Source organism: Hyaena hyaena, unplaced genomic scaffold (assembly GCF_003009895.1).
Source record: "Hyaena hyaena isolate Hyena2069 unplaced genomic scaffold, ASM300989v1 scaffold_944, whole genome shotgun sequence".
NCBI classification, from domain to species: domain Eukaryota; kingdom Metazoa; phylum Chordata; class Mammalia; order Carnivora; family Hyaenidae; genus Hyaena; species Hyaena hyaena.
Genome location: NW_024081577.1, coordinates 727995 through 731866, shown reverse-complemented (window position 1 = coordinate 731866; position 3872 = coordinate 727995). Strand labels below are relative to the sequence as shown.

Below are 3872 nucleotides of genomic sequence, written 5' to 3'. Positions count from 1 at the left end.
TGAAAAGAATAGTTGCATTCAATATTCATTGAAGGTGAGTATATTATACAACAGACATTTAATGTAGACAAAACAGCCTTCCTTTGGAGGAAGATCCCATTGAGGACTTTCAGAACTAGAGAGGAGAAGCCAATGCTTGGCTTCAAAAGACAGGCTGACTCTCTTGCTGTGGGCTAATGCAGCTGCTGACTTGAAGTCAGTGCACATTGACCATTCCAAAAATCCAAAGCCCTTAGGTATATGGACCTTCCTGAAGCTGACCCAAACATCCCGATCCCATTAAATATGAAGATGAATCCATAAGAGGGGGTCCTGATGGTCTGTAGAAACAGATAGCCTTGTTTTTGGACAAAATGGGCTCTCTTCAGAAGGGTAATTATTCCAGTCAATATGGAATGATCTCTAGTTTTTGGTAACATAAAATGAAATTCTAGCGATTCTCAAGTCATTAAAGGCTTATGTTTTGTCTGATGCTTCGACACGTCTTCAGAAATTCAGAATAGTGTTATGATACCTTAAATTAACTTTGCGAGCAAAAACTTACTGCTGCCTCTTCAACAACATTCTTTCAGAAGTGCTGCTATTTCTCTCTCAGTACGTGATACTCTGCAGTGACATCCAGATAATAGTGGCCCAGAAAGCAAACAACAGAGAGGCGCATCTTGACGAGTTAATTACCAAACAAAAGAAGAGCAGGAGATCTTGCACAACCTCACAGAGAATCCCTTTGTCAAGAATTTGCATGGGTACTGATCTGTCTACAGACTTAGAGAGTCAGTTTTCAGTTAGTTGTAAATGTTATTGAAACTGCTAAAGAAATCTTGCAATTTAGTGACTAAAGAGCCCAAACCCAGCACAATATGTACAGGTGTTGAAGAGAACAGGTAATATTAGAAATGAGATTGTCTTGTTCTACATGAACCAGACTTCTGTGCTGCAGAGTGAATGAACAGTGAGCACGATCGTGTCTATTGCGAAGCAACATCTGTGGGGAAAAAAGCTTTTCTTTTTTGAAAAAGGAATTCATAACTTTGAGTCAATTGATGACGGTACAAACGCTCCCTTTCTGTTTTGTAGCAGGGGAAGCTCACGCGAATTTGTGCACAGGCCCACTGTGATGCTGACAATGAATGTCAGCGTGAGTTTTCTCCTGAAGAAATCTTGTATTATAATAAGGCTGTTGAATACTACTTGAATGCTCTAAGGTAGCTGGGAATGTGAGACATGGACCTAGCTGTTTGGGAGTTGGTGAGTTGGGAAATATTCACTACGTATTTCACTATGGCGACGCTATAGCAAGACTACCCTCCGTTATCTAGAAAAGCAAAGGAGCCGATTGAGAAAGAAGTCAGCAAGGCTATGATAAATTCTCTGAAACACTGTGACGTGGACTCCGTGCATGATCGCCAGCTTTTCTGTCAGTACCGCGCAGCAACCATTCATCACAGGCTGGTGTCCATGTACCACTGTTGTCTGAGGAAACAGGTTGTTGATGAACATCATAAGACGCAGCACCGGGTGCTGGTAGATCTTCATTACAGCAAAGCCTTTAAGCTTTTTCACCTTCTGAAAGATGCTCCTTGTGAACTACTTCGAGTGCAGTTAGAAAGAGTGACGTTTGCAGAGTTTCAAATGACCAGTCAGAACAGCAATGCTGGAAAATTGAAAACACGGTTTAAGGCTCTTGATGTAAGTGAGAACTAAATATGCATTCCAGTTCTTCAGAAAGGAGCTTGTTGAGGAATTTGACCAGACGAAGCGTGAGGAGGGCGCTCCAGCAGCTGACTCTTTGCCCAGTCTCAATCGAGAAGTGATCAAACTCCTCAGTATATTTGAATCTCTGTTGTCATTCGTTCTCTTTCAGTCTATCAAACTGCTTTCCACTAAGAAGAAAACAAGGAGTAACACTGAAGAAGACTCAGTCCTCAAAACCAACAAGCAGACTTACTCCCAGCTTCTGAGAGCTACGGACAACAGGCACGCAACTCTTTTGGAAAGAATCCACGTTCTCATCCACTTGCTTAAACAGCATGTTCGTGACTCGGGTCTGAGGCTCCATCCGCAGAGTCTCTGTCAGTGCCTTCTGCTGTTGGGGACTGGGGTGTCCATTCTGTGTTTATTTGATTAAATAGGAGGGAAATTGTCACTGAAAACAGGAACAACAGAGGAAATACAGTTCTCACACTCCCCATGACCGACAGATCTTGGTTGAGTTCATTGCTTCATTTGAAGCAAAGTCAGATTCAGACAGAATGCCCCCAGCTTTGTTTCCCGGAGACATATGTGCGACCTCAGGGTCCCCACACTGGCTCTGACACAGGTACACTCGTAAACAGGTTTCAAGTCTGTTAGGCTCCACAGGGTTAAGATAGAATTATTTTGGTTGATGATACTTTGGTCAGGGGAAATTTCATCCAGATCACTTAGTGGTTCATTCAGGCAGGTTGAAGAAACGTCCTTCGTCTACGATGCTTTTCGATTTCTCGGATGGGCGGGGCTCTGCGGTGGTGTGTTCGGGATGAGCTGAGGGCAGCTGTTTCTCTCTGACAGGCTAAGATAGCTGATCAAGAATAGGTACTGCTCCTCGTTCCTTCCTGTAAACTGAAAAACTGTGAATAAGGTAGGAAAACTTTTTTGAATAAATTTTTGTTTAAAAAATTAAATGGTACCCTATGTTATCTACTCTATCTGTACTCTATAAATGGAAAAACAAAGCCTGGATGACAGCGCATCTTTTTACAGCATGGTTTACTGAATATTTGAAGCTACTGTTGAGATCTTCTGCTCAGAATAACAGATACCTTCCAAAATGTATAACAATTCCTCTGGTCATTCAAGAGGTCTGAAGGAGTTGTAAAAGAAGTTAATTTTTTTTGAGATTAATGCTGTTTTCAGACATTTTAATGCAACACCCGTTTTTGTAGTTCATTGATCAAGGAGTAATTTTGACTTAGAAGTCTCAAGAAATAATTTGTGAAGCCATGGCTGCCATAATAGTGATCTCTCTGATGGGTCTGGGAAATGTCCATTGAAAATCTGGTAAAGATTCACGATTCTAGATGTAATTAAGAATAATCTTGTTTTGCGGGAAGAGGTCAAAATAACACACACAGGCATTTGGCAGAAGTTGATTCCCACCCTAGGGGATGACTTTGGGTTGGTAGAGGACATCCGTAGAGGCAGTCACTATGGATGTGGTGGAAACAGTGAGGGAACCAGAACTAGAAGTGGGGCTTTCAGGTGGATTGCATGGCTGCGATCTTGTGAGGGAATGTGATTGGGTGAGGACTGCATCTCATGGCTAAGCGAAGAGTGTGGTTTCTTCAGATGGAATCTGCTCCTAGTGAAGACGCTGTGAAGGTTGGTGAGATGACCACGAAGGATTTGGAATGTTATACAGACTTAGTGGTGAAAGCCACATCAGGGTTTGAGAGGACTGACTCCATGTTTGAAAGAAGTTCTACAATGGGTGAAATGCTCTCACACAGCACCACAAGCTACAGAGCAGTCACTAGTGAAAGGAAAAGTCAGTCAATGAAGAAAATTTTAGTGTGGTTTTATTTTAAGAAATTGCTGCAGTTACTCCAACCTCCAGCAATCACGATTCTGATCAGTCAGCAGCTAGACAGTGAGGCAAGATCTTCTACCAGCAAGATTATGACTTATTGAAAGCTCAGACTATGGTTAACTTTTTTTGTAAGCAATACATTTTTTGGAATTAAAAATAGTGACATCATTTATGACACTGACAAACAACAACGACAGTGATAATAATTAATAGTGAATTCCTAAAGGAAAAAATTTATATTCGTAAATGACCATATAATTCTAGAATCTGTCCGTACTCTTAGTCTTTTCCATGAGGTCACAGT

The 3872-nt window shown here is 41.5% G+C and overlaps 1 pseudogene; it reads left to right on the top strand.

Moving 5' to 3' along the window:
* The first annotated feature begins 240 nt into the window (after positions 1-240).
* LOC120223067 lies at positions 241-2574 on the top strand (annotated as a pseudogene).
* The last annotated feature ends 1298 nt before the right edge of the window (positions 2575-3872 follow it).